Source organism: Pseudonaja textilis, chromosome 1 (assembly GCF_049901715.1).
Source record: "Pseudonaja textilis isolate UNSWEBS1 chromosome 1, rPseTex1.2, whole genome shotgun sequence".
NCBI lineage: Eukaryota > Metazoa > Chordata > Lepidosauria > Squamata > Elapidae > Pseudonaja > Pseudonaja textilis.
The window spans coordinates 174,472,659-174,493,335 of NC_141990.1; the positions used below are offsets into that span (position 1 = coordinate 174,472,659).

Sequence of the window (20,677 nt, forward strand, 5' to 3'; positions counted from 1 at the left end):
GCCTACAAATGGTCCTAAACTTACAACTGCAATTGCAACTGGAATTTTAGTTGGAGGTCATGACAGTCATAAACTGAGGCACTCATGTGACCAGACCCAATTTTACAACCATTTTATGGCAGTCATTACATGAATCACATGGTCATAAGCATGAAACCATGTTCTCGAATGGGTGGGATTTTTTTTGCCAGAAATCAGAAAAACCCCCCACCAGAAACCAGAAAAAAAGAAGTCACAAATTGCAGTCATATTAGTGTTGGATGCTGCAACCAATATAAATGTGAGCTCATTGCAAAACCCAAAATGCAGTCATGTGACCATGGGGGCAATATGATGTTTTATAGGAAATGCTTTACAGGCCATAAATCACCTTTTCTGAAACCATCATAACATATTAAATGACCAGTCATAAGTCAGTAATTATCTCTATTCAGTTTGTCCTTCCTTCCTTCCTTTCATTAAGGCATCAGGCTAAAAATTGGGAGAGGAGACTGTGAGCTCTAATCCCCACTTTATAAACAAAACCAGCTAGATGATCTAGGGCCAGTCATTCCCTCTCAGCCCTGGGAAGAGGGTAATGACAAACCACTACTGAAATCTTGCCAAGAAAACTGCAGGCAGTTGTCCAAGCAATTGCCAGGAATCAACACTGACCTGAAGGCATAATGATAATAATACTAGACATGAAATTCCCCCAACCTCCTTTTTAAAGCAGGAGAGTGCAATTTTGTCTAGGTAGAGGGCCACATTTGGCCTTTATTACGTAGTTATTCTGATGGCAGCACCTTCAAGAACTGCAAAAAAGCAAATCAATAAACAAAAATGTCATTTCAAGAGGAGTAAACCCAGGCATATAGGTTTCTTTTTAATATTGACCTTACCAGCCAAACCCCAAACCATAATTACCAATCCATTTCTCTCTAAGCAACTCCTCCATGGGAAGGATTGTTGAGAAGCATGTCAGCTTGTGTGTGGATATTTAAATATTCCTATTTTTGTTCCTTTCCTCAGACTTTTCTATTCTGGAGCAGGTAGAGACCACATTACACTACTTTACTCCTACAAGGTAGGGCCCTGAGTCTAAGATTCATTTGTCTATATAATTATCATATAATTCTCAGCCTTGTCTTAGAAATGTGGTGGAAAGATACTGTTCCATCTTTAACATTTCAAAGCTGGGAGGTGGTACGATTCTGGTCAGACAGCAGATGGAGTCCTGCTTGCCAGTCTCTGGATCATAGTCTGTCACTGCTTTTCCCCAGGAAACTAAAAGAGAAAGATCACAATGAATTGTGATTTCAGGAACTGTAGGTTGTGGTCTTTGTTGATGACCAGTTTTCCTATATTGCACAATACAAATAAAGAGCTAAAAGTAATGCACAGTGACCTTTGAATGTCACATTCTGCTTATTGTGGCGTCAGATACAACTTCTGGTAGACAGACTTTGAGATATCACAAGTGAAAGAAAAACACTGCTTCCTATTATAACTGAAATGCTCTTTTTTCTCCAGCTGAAACTGTTTTGCATGTCACTGCATTTATTGGAGAGCTGTGCTGTATTTAAGGTGGAACAAAAAAAGCTTTGTGGTGGAATTTTGAATATGGTATATTATGGTACATAGTAAGGAAAAACGTAATGGCTAGTAGTAGGCTTAATAACAAGTTTCTAAATAAGAAGCTTAGTCTCTCTGACTATTTTTAGTAAATGGATTTGGGAACAGTGCAAAAGTAATCCCCGACGGCCAATTAAAGTCTCTTAATTCAACAAAGGCATTGTAAATGGGAAGCTAGAGATACTGTAAATAAACATACATTTAAGAGAAGAATTTGAATAGAGAAACTGTTGCGTTGTGGGAAAAAAGACTCGAGACCCAGTTGACCTTTTTTCCTTTTTATTTTCTTTCTAGTAACCGCATGCGGAGAAACCGTGGCAGCCTTTTTTATAGCTGGCTGCTCATGGCTTGTGGCCAATGACGGCTCTTCAAATCTCCCGCCACCACGGACCAACCTATCATAGGTAAGTATGCAAATATATAACACCCCTCCCCATGTGGTCCAGTCTAACCAATCCGGGCCTCACCTATCTTACGTAGTCATGTAAATAGGTGGGGCTCTTATGGTTCCGACTGGACCTGCGCAATTCAGTCGTGAGTTCGCCTCTGGACTGTTCGGACGGGGTTGCTGTTTTTCCCATTCTTTTCCGTGGAGCCTCCTGGAAGGTAGAGTCAGCCATGCCGCTCCCACCAGGCCTTTCCTGGCTGGTTGAGTCGGCTCAGCCGCTCCCACCAGGAGTGGCTTCCTGATGGTTCTTCGAAGTCTGCTCCAGCGTCCCCAAGTTGTTTTCTTCTTCTATTAGTTTCAGGTATGTGTTTGCAATTTCTGATTGGGACTAATGTTAGTATTGTTTGTTGTGCCGTTGTTAGGGTTTGTTTTGTCACTTCTTTTACTTGTGGAGGGTCTCCCCCTCCCCTTTCGTTTGTGTTTGAGGGGTCTCCCCCCTCTCTGGTTTGGCTATTTTTGTTTAATGTTTGCAGCAATTCCTTTATTTGTGTAGGTTCTCCCCCCTCCTCATCCTGATTGTTAGTGTTTCTCAGTGTGGTCCTCGATCTGATTTGGTCTATGTGTCTCCTCCAGCTCTTTCTGTCCTCTGTGTCTACCCTGTATGACCGTGGTCCTGTAATTTGGGTTATTGTTGCCGGTATCCACAGTGGTTCCCCTGTGAGGTTTTTTGCATAGACTAGATCCCCTGTTTTGAATGTGCAGCACTTACTGGAGCAGTCTGCTGGCTTTTCTGGGCTATATGTGGGGTGTAGTCTGTCTAGGTTTGATCTTAGTTTTCTTCCCATTAATAATTCTGCTGGGCTTTTATTAGTTGTGGTATTTGGTGTAATGTGTTGTATACTTAGCAGTTTGTCTATCTTTTCCTGTATATCTCCAGGTCCCAATTTGTGTAGTGTTTCCTTAGTATAACAGACCATGCATTCTGCCCGTCCATTCATAGCCAGACGTCTCGGCGCTGTTAGTGCATGCCTTATCCCTTGTTCTGCTAGGAACCTTTCAAATGTTATTGCCGTGAATTGTGGCCCGTTGTCAGATACAACTAAATCCGGCAATCCATGTGTCATAAAAAGTTTTCTTAGTTGTATAATAACAGCTTCTGTTGTGGTTGAGTTGCATGATGCTTACCTCCAGCCAATTTGAGTAAGCATCTACCACTATTAAGAATGTGTGTCCTTTAGTTGGTCCAGCAAAATCAATGTGTATTCTAGACCATGGCCCCCTAGGTGTTCCCCATTCATGTATAGGTGCAGAAGGGGGTGTAGGTCTAGATTCTTGGCATCGTTTGCATGTTGCTACCCATTCCCCAATGTCTTTATCCATCCCTGGCCACCATACATAACTCCTAGCCAGGGACTTCATTCTGACAATACCCGGATGACCCTCATGCAATAATTCAAGTATTGGTTTCCTTAATATGTCCGGTGTGATCACCCGATCCCCCCATAGTATATATCCCTTTAAGATCGATAGTTCTGTTTGTCTATTCCGAAATGGTTTAACAGTCTCATCACTTGCAGTCTCTGGCCACCCTATCCAATTTAAAATCTGCGCCAGGTTTTTGTCCCTCGCAGTTTCCATAGGAATGTCTGTTGCTGTGATTGGTATGTTTGCCATCGTCTCAATTTGAAGGGTTGATGTGGTTGGTGCAGGATCATCGTCTAAGTCAGCTAGGGGGGAATGGCTCAGGGCGTCAGCATGTGTTATGTTCTTTCCTGGTTGGTAGATCAAGTTGTAGTTATAGGCAGGAATTCCGACCACCTCATCATCCGTGGTGACAGTATGTTAGGTGTAGCTTTGTTTCCTGCGAGGATTCCTAGAAGATGTTTATGGTCTGTGACAAGTGAAAAGGGTCTGCCATAGATATACTCGTGGAAACGTTTTATTCCTGTTATTGCGGCCAATGCCTCTCTGTCTAGTTGGCTGTAATTCTGCTCCAGTTTAGATAGAGTTTTTGAATAGAATGCGATATGTGCTTCTCTTCCATTGGGTAATACATGGCTGAGTATGGCACCAGTGCTGAATGGTGACGCATTGCATGTTAATGTTATTGGAAGGGTTTCAATAGCACACTGTATTAGCACACAGTCTGATGTAAGTAAGTTTTTTATTTCCTGGAATGCTGTTTCTTCTTGTCGCCCCCAGGTCCAGGTCACTTTCTTATCAAGCAACCTGTGTAGTGGTTCCACTATCGTTGCTTTCTGTGGCAAGAATACATTGTAAAAATTAATAAGTCCCAAGAAGGCTTGCAAGTCTGTTTTATTTTTGGGTCTGGGAGCTTCCTTTATTGCTCTGATTTTTTTCCAGTGGGGTGGATCCCTTCTTTGTCTATGAGGTATCCCAGGAATTCGACTTTGTCGGTGGTGAATTGGCACTTCTCTTTTTTTTTACTTTAAGTCCCACCTCTTTAAACTTTTTAAAGACCTCCCTTAGGCAGTCTTTCAGTTGTTCTTTGTCCTTGGATGATACTAATACATCATCAAATTATGGTACCACCCCCTTTATTCCTTGCAATAGGCGTTCCATTAAACTCTGGAATACCCCTGGGACCATGCTAACTCCGAATTGCAGTCTGTTGCATTTGAATGCCCCCCTGTGTGTAAGTTTGTGCTTCTGCTGTTTCTGGGTCAACTGGTAATTGTTGGTAGGCTTGCGCAATGTCCAATTTCGCGAAGATTTTACCTCCCCCCAAAGAATGTAATAGGTGCTGTACCACCGGAACTGGGTGTGCGCTTTGCTGTAGCGCGTGGTTAAGGGTTGCTTTGTAGTCCCCGCAGATACGTACTGACCCATCTGGTTTAATAGGGGTAACAATTGGGGTTTCCCACCTTGCGTGGTCTATTGGTTCTAATACCCCCTGTGCGATAAGTTTATCTAATTGTTCATCAATTTTTGAAAGGAACTCGTCTTGCCTTTAGTCTTATAGGGGCTATATTTGGGTTTAAATTAAATGAGATAGGGGACCCTTGGTACTTGCCCAGTTCTCCATTGAAGACGTCCTGGAATTTTTCATCAGGTTCTTTTCCCAGTCTGTCTCAGTAATGCTGTTTATTCCGGTTACTCCGATTCCTAATGGTGCAAACCATTCGAGTCCCAGTAGGCTGGGTCAATCCCGGTCGACTATGGTTAATGAAAGGACTTTAGTGTGTTTTTTGAATTCAACTCTGAAATGTCCGGTACCTACTACAGGAATTCTGTTTCCCTGGTAGTCCTTTAGTGTGAGTTTTTTTTATTTCGAGCTCTCCCTTGTTTATATCAGGTATTAGTCTTTTTAGGGTATTCCACGATACCATTGATAAATATGAGCCTGAGTCCACCTCCATCTCGCATGGCTGGCCTTCTATGGTGACTTGCACATGTACCTTTTTTGCATTGATTGAGTTTGAGTGCCCAATGGTTATTGTTTGATGTGTTTCCTCTTTTCTGTTTGCTTCTTTCCATCACTTGTTTCTGTTTTCTTGCCTCCAACGGCTCCCTATTTGCTTTTCCCTCTCTCTGGGGAGGGGTATTCCATCTTTGTCTAGGGCCATAGTTATTTTTAGTTCGGCATGCCCTAGCTATGTGTCCCCACCTTTCACAGTACCTGCAAATAGCATCGAAGAAACGGCATTCGGAACGTGGATGGTTTCCTCCGCACCCAGCACAATGGAATTCTGACGTTCTTTCATTTCGCTCCCATCTACCTTTTTCTGACTGGAGTTGATTTACCTCTTCCTCTTCATCTTCTGATAGGGATTCGATGTCCTCGTGATGTGTTGTGGTGGTGGGTTTTTTTGTTCCTTCTGGTGTCTTATTGTGTGTTTGACTAGTGTCCTTTTGGGTTTCCTTTGGTAATTTATTCATTTGTCGCATGGTGCCCGTCAATTTCTGTGTGGCTTCCACTGCGGTGGCTTCTTCTATTGCCTCCTTCAATGTTATCTTAGGTTTTTTTAGTAGTCGACCCTGTAGTGTAAGGTCCTTTAATCTGAGGACCACACGGTCCTTCATGGCCTCATCCATGTTTAGAAATTCGCATGCTCCACCAATGTCTCTTAGTGCTGCAACAAAATCTCCAATGCTCTTGTCTTTCTTTTGGTTGTGCTGATAAAATTTGTGTCTTTTGATGAGGCATGAAATGGTTGGTGCATAGTGGGCTTGCAGTAATTTCTCTAGGTCCGTCCACGCCATTGTCTTTACATCACTGGGTGCTGCCAATGCCTTTGCCATTTTGAATACTGTGGGACTGCAGTGGGTGAGGAAGATGGCTCTCTTCCTATTTTCAGATATTCCTTGGAGATCGCTCCCTTCTAGAAACATGAGGAATCAGTCTTTGTAGGATTCCCAGTCTTCGGTTGTTGGGTTGAATGGTGTGAGTGGCAAGTTGTTCCTGGCCATTTCATCTTGCTCGGTCCTCGTTGCCACATGCACAATTGGGCTCCTTTGACTCACTATCCCACCTTCGTCGCCAGTGTTGCATTGTGGGAAAAGAGACTCGAGACCCAGTTGACCTTTTTTCCTTTTTATTTTCTTTCTAGTAATCGCATGCGGAGAAACTGCGGCAGCCTTTTTTATAGCTGGCTGCTCATGGCTCGTGTCCAATGATGGCTCTTCAAATCTCCCGCCACCACGGACCAACCTATCATAGGTAAGTATGCAAATATATAACAGAAACCATTGGAAAATTGGCTCTGATTTTCAGCTTTGTCTCATAAATGGGGAAGAGGGATATTGAAGACAGAGGAACCAGTACACAGTTATGAACAATGTAATTTTTGTTTGTATTTCACGGCACTTATCTTGAGTAGGAGGTAAGTGAAATAAAGCATGCAGAATAACTTCAAAGCTTTATTGGCACTGCTTCCTCCAATTCAATACTATGCTTATCAGCCCCTTCCTTATTCATCTTCACTGTAGGAAGAGACTCATGTTGGTCTATAGTGGCAAAAAATCAGGATGAGTCTGGTACTGCCTTTTCTGATTGACAACATTTCATAAAAAGCACAAACTTTTGTGCACTTCATCTGATGCGTGAACCCTTCTCACTTCACCCCAATTTAAATCCTATATCAGATTAGCCACTCCATTCATTTGATGAAGTGAGTTGCAGCTCATGAAAGCTTAGGATGTTTAATGAAATATTTTTGCCAGAACAGATCCTACCAGACCCCTACTTAATTTTCAGGTAATGTCTACTAGGCAGGTATGACAAACTTCAAAGCTAAGAAATAGAGAAAAAGTTAGGTAAAGTTCATAATGTACTAGACAACCCACTACATGTTGGTTCATCATTATAGAGATATTTGCTTATCTAAACAGAGAAACAAAATGACCATAAGTGGGCAAAAAAGCAGTGGGAGTGGAAACAACTTCCAAGTTTAGGTCAGCTTGACTGCCACTGATGGTTCTCTGGGAGGTAAATGTGGGGCCACACCTCCAAAGGACTAGGGCAAGATTGGTCTACCTGATCTTCAGCAGCCGAAGGAGGACTTGGCTTTTAGAGACATAGGGTGGGATTGTGTCATCTCTGGGAGGTAGCTCAGCAGTGTTAAAACTATCACAAATTTCAAATGCACAAGAGTCATGGGTCCCTAATTTTGGACACATTCAACAAGTCTATTTGAAATACCTTGGTTTGATTTTTTTTTGCCTATGATGCACTATTTCACCCAATTAAAGGTTTACAGACATGAGAGTTTATACTACTAAAACAAGATAACTGGTGACCAATTGGGTCATTGTTTTACATACTGTATATTTCCTTACCTAAAACAGAGAAAGAGAATAAATAGGGATGGGCAAAATAGCAATAGGGGCAGAAGCAACTTCCAATTTCCTGTCAGTTTCTGCATCGAGTTTCCTTGGGAAACTGGCAATGAGCATTGGAAATCCTTCCTTCTTTCCTCTCCCGTCCCATCAAACTAGCACACAAGTAAGTGTCAGGGAGAGAGGAGGGAGTGTGAGCACTGAGGTACTGGTGCTATACTGGATATGTGAGGAGCTATCAAGGAATGCTGAAAATGAGGACAAATGAGAATGAGAACAAGAAAATGTGACATGGCTGATGTGGCAGTGCAGCTATGGTGTTGAAGTGCTGTAATGAAACAGTCACAACTTCCCCAAATTCCATTCCCTCAGGAATCATTTTATAAATTAGCCAATTTAACTCAACTTAGTTGGAAACGTTTTGTCTTGTTTCACTCAGTTAAAGGTAACAGACACAAGAATTTTAGTAATCTATAGATAGATAAATGGTATTTCTTCATTTCCTCTTTCCTTTTACACTGTATTTTTTCTTCCTGGGAGGAATAGTTGGGGTGGTGGTGGTGGTTAATCTTTGATGTGCCAATGAAGTGAAACATCTGGCTTTCCATTGCAGTTAACTTTGGTGCTTTGCCTGCCCAATTTTTATCTTTATGAAAGCCTGGCTGAATGTGCAAACTGTGCCTTTAAATTAAAAAAAAATCCTGAAGGGCACATACAGCAGATGTACACATATGCAGTGGTATGTGCATTGGGATTTGGTTTGATATGTTTCCATCAAGCAAGAGGATCAAGTGCAAAGCAGACAATTGTGGCTAATGCACTCATGAGCAAATATTTAAAAAGTCAAGAATGAGATCAAACAACAACAATCTGAAAGAGCGTGTTGTTTTTCTGCCATGTTTGTATTCCAGTCTGATTGAAGTAGTGGATGTCAAGTGAAAGCAATCTTTCTCAACAGATGTGGGAACACTTTGTGAGGCCAAGTTGATATGGCCTGAGGATGGAAAGTATAGCAGATATCTTGACTTGCCAACCTTCTGAACTGGTCTAGGCTGCTTTGCCATTAACAGTATTGATTTTAGTAATTAGCTATAACTAAATTTAAATAATTTGATTGAAACATCACCTGACTTTAACTGACTGTGGGCTATGGTTTATGTTTTAGTCTTATCTTGCTCTGTTGCTGGAAAACGTTGAAATGGCTACAAACAACCAGCCAAATTTGCTTGTAATCAGCAATTTTAGCAACTCAGCAGACCACACTGGAGCATTTATTTTCCTTGGCTTAATCTTTTATTAAGAATAGAAGTTTCAAATCTGAAATAACTGTGCACAAAATAATAAGAAAACAAAAGCTGCATTACATACCAAATCTGCTGCTTTCTTGAAATATTCTATGTAATGTACATGGATATGTTTGGGATGTCATTTTTATTTGCAGATTTAACTTTGTCTTAGAATAGAGCAAATGAGAAATCTCTTCTGTGCAAATATTTCCCAGTACACAAATGGCATACACTATTAAAAAAGGACAAATTAATTTGGGATTTCAATGATGCTGAAACAGTTTTTTCCATGCTTTGGAAAGAAGTTATAAAGAGGCAATAAAGCATGTTACATTATAACGTTATACTGGGTATAACAATACCCAGCCCTATAAATATTTTTATGGATTCTTTTAAAATACTAGCGTTTCAAGTGAAACTAGTAAACTACTGATTCCTATTCACTTCAGTGCAGAACAATGTGTATGCCTATTTTTCTTACATAACCTCAACATCCTTGTTATTGCTGAATATTTTGAGGGAATCATGACTGAATACTAGGTCTGGAACCCAAATTCAACAAGCCACTAAAAAGGTCTTCTGGCAACCGGGGTGGGATTCTACCAGTTCGCACCTATTTGCTAGAACTGGTTGTTAACATTCTAAGCAGTTCGGAGAACCGGTTGTTAGAAGAAATTACTGGCCTAATCCTGTAAGGAAGGCAGGAAGGAAATATTCTGGTGTTGCTTACAGAAACTGCCTCTCTGTTAACCCTTATTACATTCTTGGCAGGACTAGACTTCCTGTCTCAGGAACTTCTCTGGAGTTTTTCCCCACTCTTTTGCTGGTACTTTGCTTGTGTGGAGTGACCATTTAAAATTACAATGGCACTGAAAAAAGTGACTTATGACCATTTTTCACACTTACGCTATTGCAGCATCCCCGTAGTCATGAGAGGCCAGGCGAGGAGATGCGTGCCTCAATGTGAATGATATTGAGTTGACCACACCCAGCCAATAACATGACCACCAAGCTATGTCCACCCAGTCACATGACCACTAAGCCACACCCACCACCTAACAACAGAACCGGTTGTTAAAAATTTGAATTCCACACCTGTCTGGCAAGTAACTTGTATTGATATCTGAAAGGACTGTAAATGTTCGGATATGCCAATTTTACCCATAATAAAGGTAAAGGCAGGCTCCACTTAGGTTGTATTCTGCCCTATCCCAAAACTCTCCCATTCACCCATCTAGTTGTGGTTTATTTATTTATTTTATTCATTTATTAAATTTATATATGCCCCATTTAGCTTTTTGGGGTGACCCTGAGTGTGGCTATAACATAGATAGGCTAGGCTGCCCTGAGGTATCCTATTAGAGATGGCTAAATGTGCTTGGAATGACCTGGAAACTATCTATATTTCATCCCAAAGACAGATATGAGCATTTTATAAATCATTTGGGAAAACAAGTAAAAGTTTTTTTTCTCCACCACCTTCTTACCAGCGTCCTACCTACCTTTCCCTTTCCTGTATTTATCTGCAAATGGAGATGAGCAATAAGAATGTGGTAAGCCAGTTAGAGGGAGGTTTTTTAATTTAAAAAAGTCTCCAAGTATGTTGAGATGTTGCAGAGGAGCAGTAATGCTTAGGAATTGCATCAGGAAAACTAAAGGGAGGAAAAAAGGCATTGTTAGATGGATGGGGAGTCTTCATTCACATTCCTAATTAGTTTCTTTCTCATACACACTGCACAAATATATTATTTACAATACAGTTTTGCATTAATTACCAAATTTGCCCCATGGTTGTTTATTTTTCTAAAACTGTTCAAAGTCATACGAGAACTAAAGTTCCAGGTACCTGAAAAGTACTGGATCAAAGAAGGCTGCTCTAATTTTTCATATTAGACTTTTTGTATTAGACTTTCTGGGATTTAAAATACAGTCCATACATAACATTAAACAATCATAGCACAAATAATTTATGCAACTTTATCTGCAAGACCGAGAAGCTAGTAAAAAATAAAAAGGTCATCATTGAGATGTGTCTGCGTGTCAGCGTGTACAATATTGGATAGGCAGGAACAGAACATAAATGCTAAAATTACTTCAAAAGATTTTCAGTGGAAAATATAAAAACGGACTGATCTCTTGTGAGGTATGCTCTTATCCCTTGCACACAGGGAGAGGTTGGCTTAATAGGCAAATGTGCTAATGGGGTGGAGTGGGGATGTGAACATAATGAGGCATTCTAGGGAAGCATATGGCAGCCACCAGCCAATTATTGGAAATAGAGTCTCTACCTCTAATCCTTACCTTGAAATCACTGAAATGTTGCTTGAAAGAGTAATTAAAACCAGAGGTTGGTAACTGAGGTCACCTGTTTTGGAAGGTTGTAATATGAAATAATCTAGGCCTAAACTCACAGGGTTGGAAGGTGTCTTGGGAATCATCTAGTCCAAGTGCAGGAATACCCACAGTATCCCAGAAAAGTGACTATCTAATATTTTTTGGGCAATCTCAGAGGTGAAGCACTCACCATTTCTGGACACAGACTGCTTAATATCTTCCTCAATCAGGAAATTTCAAATTTGGATTTCTCTTTGTTAAGTCTCCAACCCAAGAACTTGTCTTTTCTTCCACTCTGACATTTTTTTTCATGTATTGGAAAACTGTTACCAAGTCTCCCCATAGATATCTCATCTTTAGGATAAACACAAGTTTCTTCAAATGCTCTTCATCAGATTCACCTTCCAAACCTCTAATCATTCTTGCCTATCTTCTCTGCTCAGTTTCCAGTTCGTCAACATCCTTTTGGTATTGTGGCAATCAGAACAGGAAACAGTATTCCAAGTGTGATCTGACCAATGGTACTATCACTTTCCACAATCTGTTGATGCAAATGAGAGCTGCATTGGCTCTTTTTGTAGCTGTGACACAGTGCTCTCATGCTTAACCTGTCATCATCATCATCATCCTCTTTTAACAACCCCATAATCCCTTGTGGGGTGGAGTCTGGGCCACTGAATGGAGCTGAGTGTTTATTGGCCAGATGCCCTCCCTGTCCCAATGTGGAGTTTTGTTCAGCAGATATATTCTCATTGTGCCCAGAGAGAGAAATATCTGTCTCTACCTAGGATTGATCTCACAGCCTCCAGATCATGAGGCAAGAACTCCACCTCTAGGCCAAAGCACGACACCTCTCCTGTGGCCTACCAATATTACTGCTTCTTACAAATACTATTTGTAACCCAGATATTGCTTTTCATGTATATGTCCAAAGTTTTTCCTGACAAAGTGCAGAATCTTTCTCTTCCCACCATTTAGTAATATTTTATTGGATACGACTCAATGTTTAAGTCTATCTAGATCAAGTTGAATGTTGTGTCTATTTCTTGGGGTATTACCAATCCATCCCCCAGCTTTTGTATCATGTTTACATTTTATGAGCAGAAACGCTTCCATTTCCTGATCTAAGTCATTTATTAAGATTTGAAGAGTAGTTATTCCAGGTCAGAACTCACTGCATTCCTCCTTCACTATGGACATAGACCCATTAAGGACCATATTTTGGGTATGATTGTTCATCCAACTGTGAATCCATCTGGTGTAGGACCATTATTCCCACTTTATTCAGTTTATAAAGAAGGAAGTTGTGATCTATTTGTCCAAAGGCCTTACTAAAGTCTAAGTATACTATACCTATAGATTCCCTTGGTCTATTAATATAGTCACACTGTCAAAGAGCACAATAGAATTTGTCTGCCATGATCAATATTATCAAATCCATGCTGGCTTCTGGTAATAATGCTGTTAGCTTCTATCTGCTCATAAGCCTACTGCTTGATTATTATTTGTAGCATTTGCCCAGATATTGATGCCAAAATGATTGGTGTGTACTTTCCCGTGCCCACTTTTTCTCCTTTTAAAATACTGGAATAGAATAAAACAGTAAACAATAGCCTAATCAAGAAACTACCAAGAGAAAACAATACTTCCACCAATGTCGATAGGGGAAACTACTGTATATAAACCCTTCTAGCACTGAAGATGTTACCTGCAGTAGTCTGGAAGCAAAAAAAAAAAAAATATCAATCTCAGAAAGCACAAAGATTCCTCTATGAATGGGTCTCATATCTAACATACAGTTGTCACTGGAATTTTGTTCCGATGGTGTCACTGTCTCTTCTACAATAAATCTACTAATCATTTTGTTGTATCCTTGAGCCCTTGTTTATCTCTTTCCAGCCAGGAGCAGCAGCTGTGGACAGCTACAACACTGTGAACCTGCAATATTTGCTGCATGTGCTAATACAGTTTTGTTAGAGCAGAAGCAGAAATTTGTTTAATGTGTGGCTTTAGAGTGTTAAGTTGATGTCAGTAATCAGTTGGACACCTGGATGGCAGCATCTCATGATAATGATTATTCTGTTACTTTGCATGTACACGGAGTGCTTCTGTATCAGAGAACAAATCCCTTGTGTTCAAAACACACTTAGCCAAATAAAGTTCAATTCAATTCAATTCAGTTCAGTTCAGTTCAGTTCAATATAACCAAACTTGGCTGATCTCAAAAAGTGAGTAGGATCAGACCAAATTAAATAGATGACACCAGCAAAAACCAGGACTATGGGTTGGGAAGTGTTAAAAAAAAGTCCACTGGCAAACAGCTTTAGTATTACTGCAAAGAAAACTGCATGGTTATGCTCATTTGGTCATTAGAAATCAAGATCAACTTGAAAGAAGTTGGCTTTAACCTTTTAGAGCTTGCCAGAAATCTGCATCTTGAATATTCTACTCCCCGTCTTTCCAGTGAGAATAAGTTCATTACATATAGCAGAGCTTAACTTGTGTTGTGGGTATCCTAGAACACAGAGAAGCCTTGAGAATGGATCTACTCTTCCACAGATGTGCTCCCATTGAGCCAACTTAATTGCTATCCATTTGTTCAACTGTACAACAGAGGACCTGAAACGGGAGCCCAGGAAAATGAAAATAAAACCAAAAGAGTGTAACTAATAAGCCGAGTGAAAGCAGGCAGTACCCGAGGAAATCTAATGTTTTAACATACTTATTTCATGGAAGTTTCCACCACACACCTCTTTTCTCTTCATTTGAGTTATTATCCCATTTGATAATTATTCAGTATTTTAAATGTATCCCTAATGAATTAAATTCATAACTGAATTTAAAGATGACATGTGGTATAATTATAATTACAAATGCGCTACCATCCCTGTGAGACCCCTTCTTTCCCTTTTAAGCTGGTTGGATCTAGAAGTCTGATTTATAGACCAATTCAAATGAAATGTGGTTCAGATAAACCCTTGATTGTCTGTTCCTTGCCAATTCTGTATCCTTAAAGGTACATGTGGTTTTCCTACCTGCCATGAAGCTGGTATCTTACCTAAAAGTTAATGAATTACCAATTTGATTACTTTCTCAATTGTAAATCCTGAAGGCTCTACAAGGAAGCTTATTGGAAACAATATACTGAAATGAAACTGAGATAGCTTATACTGATTCACAGATTAGTTCTCTCCAGATTACTTTTCCTTTGAACTTTATAATCCCTAACTTCATTTCATCCTCTCCCCTCCCCCACCTTTTTTGGTAACATAATAGAATTTATCTGACCATATTATTCCCTTACAGTACTAGTGCTCACCTTGAGCACAGCAATATTTTTTACTGGAGTTCATTTAGTTTTTAGCTTAGGCCCATATTCCCATGGGAGCAATGTTAAGGGCTTTATGGTAAGCATGTTTTGTTATTTCAAAAATTCTCTCTCTGTCAGATCTGCCATCACATTGTTTCAGCCCTATTTCACTTTGATGGCAGCCTATCATAAAATATGGTGGGGGTGGGGGTGGGGGTCAGGGAGGGAGGATGACAGGAACCAGAAGTGCCAACCAGAGACTGTTATGTCCTGAGAACTCTAGGAGTTCTCACTCAGGTCCACTCACTTTGAGTGGGCGTTCTTCCCCCTTTCCTCATTGGTTGGTTCTCCCCAGCAGCCTGCTATAAAAGCGGGCTGCGGGGTCCAACCAGTTGCTGATTGCTGCGAGCCAGTTCCAGGCTTGGCAAGCACGGTCAGCCCTTTATTATTTAATAAAGTATTGTTGCACTCATGCTCTGGTTCAGCCTCTCATTGCTCAAACTTAACACTGGTGACGAGGATGGGATGGCTACCAGTAGCACCATGCAACCGCTGAGTCACTAGCCGCCGATCCGCAGCCCAGAGAGCGATCGGCCGGCGATAGGGAACGCTGATCCGCAGCCAGAGAGAGCGGTCAGCCAACAAAAAGAGAAAACAAAAAGAGCAAACGCTGATCCGCAGCCAGAGAGAGCGGTCAGAATCGAAAGTTAGAGCGTCTGTAGCCGCTTGTTAGCCCAGCTACAGGGAAAGTGAAGCGCTGCGAGCCGCAGCCGCTCTGTATCAGGCGCGAAATTCAAACGGTTGTCATTTGAATTTCAAACCTAAAAGGTACAGCACAGCACTGTAGCCAGTCACTGACGCCCACTCAGGCGCGAACTTAAACGCCATCAACGGCTAACAGTCTAACGTGGTTAACCCAGAGAGAAAGAGAGGATTTAAAACAGCCTCTCCCGAGCTGAAATCACTTGCCCACCACGGGCCCTAAAACATTGTCTGCTGCCCCAGAGAGATTTTTTCCTCAGGTTATTCAACCGGTTCCAGCACCATGAGTTCCAATCCAGTCTTCCCGGCGTTTAAACCAGACGAGGAGAAGTGGGAATCGTATAAGAACCGCTTCAATCATTATATCGATGCAGTTGGCCTGGCGGATGCGGGGAGCATCGGAAAAATCGTATTTCCTAATCTACTGCGGGGCCACCGTCTACGATACGGCCGCAGCGCTCGTGGCTCCTCGTGAGTTAAAAAACGTTCCGTGGTCAGAGTTACTTGAAATTCTCACTAACCACTATTCCCCAGGCCCTCACAGATTGCCAGAAGATTCACCTTCCGTATGAGGAAGCAATCGAGCAAGGAGACCATCAATCAATATATGGCCGCTCTCAGAACAGCAGCACTGCATTGTGGGTTTGGAACCTACCTGGAGGACATGCTCCTCGATCAATTAGTCTGCGGGGTCAAGGACCTCCACCTGCAAAGGCGACTTCTCGCAAAGAAAGACCTCAACCTCGCACAGGCAGTCGAGAAGCCTTGGCAGCCGAGTTGGCAACAACATCAGCCACCAAAATCCAGGGCCCTAGCGCCAAGCTGACATCACTCCCAGTCCACTCCGAGGAGGTGGTAGCAGAGGAACCCATAAGTGATGAAAACGAAGTCCACCGCCTATCCAATGACAGACGGCCGCAGGTAGGAGCCAGACAAGAAAACAGCGGTCCTCCCAAGCACATCACCCTGTGCCTAGCCTGTGGGGATCTCATCAGAGGGCCACCTGCAAGTTTAAAGGAGCCACCTGCAATAACTGCCATAAAAGGGGACACATCGCGAGAGTCTGCCAAGCCCCCAAAGCGCAGCACAAAGGCACCCTCCCTGCGCACTCGGGACCACAGAGGCAAGTACTGAACTGTCGCACGCACCACCTTGCCAAGCACACGTGCCACACTGTTAGTAAAATTTCTCTCTCCGTTTCCCTAGAAGGTAAACCGTGCCGCATGGAGGTTGACACAGGGTCAGCGCTCTCAATTATCTCGTGGAACACCCTTAAGAGGCTCCAACCAAGCCTATCCACTAGCCGGCTCCAGAGATGCCAGTTTGGCCTGAAGGACTACCAGGGGAGGACCATTCCTGTAATCGGCAGAGGCAAGTTCCTTGTCAGTTTTAAAGCTTTTAAAGGCCACCTACCTCTAGTGGTAGTTAACGGCAATCTACCCACCTTATTGGGGCTCGATTGGTTTCCCCATCTCGGCCTAGGGCTAACAGGAGTCCATGCTGTCTCAACCTCAGACACTGACTCCTTATTCGCTGATTACTCAGACGTATTCAGCGAAGAGCTGGGGTGTTATAATGGTACCCCCATCTCATTCTCGGTTGACCCCAAGCAGTCCCAATCAGACTAAAACCGCGTAGGGTCCCATTCGCTATTCGGCCAAAACTAGATGCAGAATTGGATAAACTATTAAAACAAGGGGTCATTGAGCCAACAGATTTCGCCAAGTGGGAGACGCCCATTGTCACACCCTCAAAAAAGACGGTAGCCTGAGAATTTGCTCGGACTACAAGGCGACAATCAATAAATTTCTACAAGTTAGCGCTTATCCTGTGCCTGTCATCCAACACTTATTACACACATTCGAACCAGGCACCATTTTTGCTAAATTGGACATGTCTCAAGCATATCAGCAGTTCCTGTAGATAACCAAACAGCGGAACTCCAAACAATTGTCACTCACAGGGTGCCTTCCGATGCAAGCGTCTCCAATTTGGCGTAAGTGTGGCCCGGGTATTTTCAATCCCTCATGGAGCGGATTTTGCAGGGCCTCCCTGGTGTAGTACCCTACTTGACGACATCTTAGTCTCGGCCAGGGACAGACCCCAACTCTTCCAAAGAGTTCGAGCTGTGTTAGAGAGGTTCAGACAGCATGGCCTCAAGTTGAAAAAAGAAAAATGTACTATTGCCACTAGACAGGTGGACTTTCTGGGTTATAAAATTGACACCTCTGGCATTCATCCCCTGGAGTCCAAGGTTAAGGCAATCCACGAGGCTCCCACTCCAACCTCCAAAACAGAACTGCAGGCGTTCTTGGGGCTATTGAACTTTTACGCATCCTTTTTGCCCCATAAAGCATCAGTAGCTGAACCCCTACACAGATTACTGGATAAAAAGTCACCATGGCACTGGGGGGACAAGGAAGACCATGCCTTTAACGCCGTCAAATCACTAATCACGTCAGAGGCGGTACTTATTCAATTCGACCCTAGCCTCCCCTTAGTACTAGCAGCTGACGCCTCCCCTTTTGGAATCGGGCGGTACTAAGTCACAGGCTTCCCAATGGCGCCGAAGCTCCCATCGCCTTTTTCTCAGGACGCTCTCTACCACGGAGCGCAATTATAGCCAGATTGATAAGGAAGCCCTAGCAGCTGTTGCAGCCGTGAAAAAATTTCACGAATTCCTTTTCGGCCATTTTTTCGAGCTGGTCACTGACCACAAACCCCTCCTGGGCCTCCTAGCCGGGGACAAGCAGACCCCTCAAGTCCTCTCCCCTAGGATGACAAGGTGGACTCTCTTCCTAGCAGCCTACTCCTACAGACTGGTACACCGCCCGGGCAAAACACTGTCCCACGCTGACGCCCTCAGTCGCTGCCCCTTGCCGGCCCGGCTGAAGACCCTGCTCCTGTCCACGCTATTTTCGAAATCACCCAGTTGGACCTACCCATCACGGCCATGGACATTGCTGCTAAAACCAACACAGACCGAACACTCGCCCAGGTGCTCGACTGGGTGAGGAGGGGGTGGCCGGGTGGCAATGTTGATAACAAATTCACACCTTTAAGACTCGCATGCAGGAATTGTCAAGTCTGCAGGGCTGTCTACTATGGGGCACTCGAGTGGTCATCCCGGCCTCACTGCGTGCCCGATTCTGGAAGCGTTGCACGAGGGACATCCTGGCATCGTGAGAATGAAAGCGTTAGCACGCAGCTACGTGTGGTGGCCGGGTCTAGACGCGAGGACATAGTCAATTGGGTAAGTTCCTGCAACATTTGCCAGGAATCCCGTCCTGCTCCCCCATTGCCACCCCTGCTAGATGGGAAAACGCCAGCGCTCCTTGGTCTAGAATCCACATCGACCTAGCGGGCCCTCTGCATGGGAAGATGTTCCTGGTGGTCGTGGACGCTTATTCCAAGTGGATTGACGTGGCGCAGCTATCCACGACCACCACACTAGCAATCACCAACGTGTTGACACGCCTGTTCGTTACGCACTGGGCTACCCGACTCCATCGTCTCCGATAATGGCCCACAGTTCGCATCGACTGAGTTCAGCCGCTTCGCTGCCAACCTGGGTATCCGCCACATTTTCACAGCCCCATTTCACCCTGCCAGTAACGGGCTGGCTGAAAGGGCCGTCAGGACCACTAAAGAAGCCCTGGCAAGGTTCAACAAAGATGACTGGCACCACAAACTCTCGCGGTTCCTGATGAGCCAGCACTCAACTCCTTGTTCAGTCACCAATAAGTCCCCAGCTGAGCTCCTGATGGGCAGGCGCCTGAGGACTGTATTGGACAGACTACACCCACAATACTGCCCTGACTCTCCCCTCGCTTCCTCATCGGGGGTCAGACATTTTACCTTACAGGAGCCAGTTTTCGCGAGGAACTTCGCTGGAGACCCCCTGTGGATCCCGGGCGAGATCATAGCCATCACCGGGCAGCGGTCGTATCGGGTCAGACTGGAGGATGGCCGCGTCTGGAGAAGGCACATAGACCAACTGCGCAGACGCCTCAGCACCATCGCCAGCAGGGACCCAGAGACCCTAGATGAGGGAGGCTTCATCCTCAGCCTCACATCCACATCACGCCCAGCGATCAATTCACACCTACAACCGGTTCCGAAAGCCCGAGCACAGACAGCAGCGCCCAGACAGCTGACCAGCCCGATCCAGCCTTCGAGAGCACATCCCCAGTGAGCAACCCTACGAGCTCAGGGCAGGCCCAACCCGAGGGGCACACTGGTGACACCTTGCCGCCTCTGCCTGCCCAGGCAGACCCCGGACGGACAGACAATGTTCCAGAACTACGCCGTTCCGGGCGCCAACATAAACCTCCTGCCTACCTCAAAGACTATGCATGTTCACAGCTGGGGGTAGGGGTGTTATGTCCTGAGAACTCTAGGAGTTCTCACTCAGGTCCACTCACTTTGAGTGGGCGTTCTTCCCCCTTTCCTCATTGGTTGGTTCTCCCCAGCAGCCTGCTATAAAAGCGGGCTGCGGGGTCCAACCAGTTGCTGATTGCTGCGAGCCAGTTCCAGGCTTGGCAAGCACGGTCAGCCCTTTATTATTTAATAAAGTATTGTTGCACTCATGCTCTGGTTCAGCCTCTCATTGCTCAAACTTAACAGAGACAACAGTTGAACAATCCAAGGACACAGGCATAGGAATGGAATGTGAATGCCATCAAAGAGGTGCCAAACCTCAGAACTGTTACCAAAACAACTAATTTGAACTTTATTGGACACTAGTAAGATGACCAGGGGTGAGGGCCTGGGAGAGTGGGAAAGTAACATATTTATATGGGAATCCTCAGATCTGGCTTTTCCTATACAATAACCACTTGGCTTTAGTAAAGGTATACCTTTCACTGCAAATGGAGCTGAGAGTCTTTCTTTCCTAAACGCCCAAGCTGGGGCAGGCCTGACACACACTCTCTCTCATAATTTACTATTGTGAAAGGTCGAACAGTTGAACTGGATCTTGCAGAAAGGGTTTGAAAGCAGTTTGAGATATAGCACATTCTATAAGAAAAATTCAGGTAGCCTCGACTTACAACCATTCATTTCATAAGTGAGGTTACAAAGGCACCTGAAAAACATGACTTATGACTTCATACTTAAAACTGTCACAATGTCCATAGAGTCACATGATCAAAATTCAGGTGCTTGATAGCCAGCAAATATTTA

The 20,677-nt window shown here is 43.6% G+C and overlaps 1 long non-coding RNA gene across 1 annotated transcript in view; it reads left to right on the forward strand.

Moving 5' to 3' along the window:
* The first annotated feature begins 6,502 nt into the window (after positions 1–6,502).
* Positions 6,503–20,677, forward strand: part of LOC148127939 (uncharacterized) — a 149,553-nt gene continuing 135,378 nt past the window's right edge. Inside the window, exon 1 of the long non-coding RNA XR_015741211.1 lies at positions 6,503–6,683. This is a non-coding gene — a long non-coding RNA (uncharacterized LOC148127939). The remainder of the gene's footprint in view (positions 6,684–20,677) is intronic.